General features: G+C 43.1%; 1 pseudogene; it reads right to left on the minus strand.

Moving 5' to 3' along the window:
- Nucleotides 1-226: 226 nt before the first annotated feature.
- Nucleotides 227-518, minus strand: LOC115285168 (annotated as a pseudogene).
- Nucleotides 519-612: the final 94 nt, after the last annotated feature.

A 612-nucleotide genomic window follows, 5' to 3' on the forward strand; every position in this document is an offset into this window, starting at 1 on the left:
AACCCTGACTGTTACAGATTTTGGTATTGAGAGTGGTTCTAGAAGAACAGAATTTTTAAGGACAGGTTTTCTGAATTGGTTCTGAGTTTCTGGAATTGACTCCCTAATCTGATTAGATTTATTTATTTTTATTTTATTTTACTCAAAGACTTTTGTTTTATTATAGTACATGCATGGACTGGGAATGATGGGAAGTAGTAGATGTAGTGGGCAACCATAGTACAGATTAGTACTGGATGCCCATCCCAATGGTCGTGAACATGATAAAGGTGCCACCACTCTGCATGATTTTTTTTCCCAGTTCTGCACATCAGCTCCCAACCTCACATTTCAATCCTGAGACAGGAAGAAGTATTGAAGAGCACCCCAGCTGCCGTGCCCACTGCATAGCCCATCACAAAGCCCATCTTCATGTGGTTGAAGCAGGTTGCCGGGAACTGTGTGTAGGGCCCCAGAACCACCAGAATCCTCTTAGCATTCAGGTCCCTGCCCTGTGGTGTCCCTACCTCACTTCTAATCTGATTAGATTTAAAGATGTAAGGACTCTATTTCCAGTAGTACAGAGCACCAGTCATTCATAGTGTAAGGGTGGCCTCAGCAGCAGAGGATTTT

This window comes from Suricata suricatta, unplaced genomic scaffold (assembly GCF_006229205.1).
Source record: "Suricata suricatta isolate VVHF042 unplaced genomic scaffold, meerkat_22Aug2017_6uvM2_HiC HiC_scaffold_48556, whole genome shotgun sequence".
Lineage (NCBI taxonomy): Eukaryota > Metazoa > Chordata > Mammalia > Carnivora > Herpestidae > Suricata > Suricata suricatta.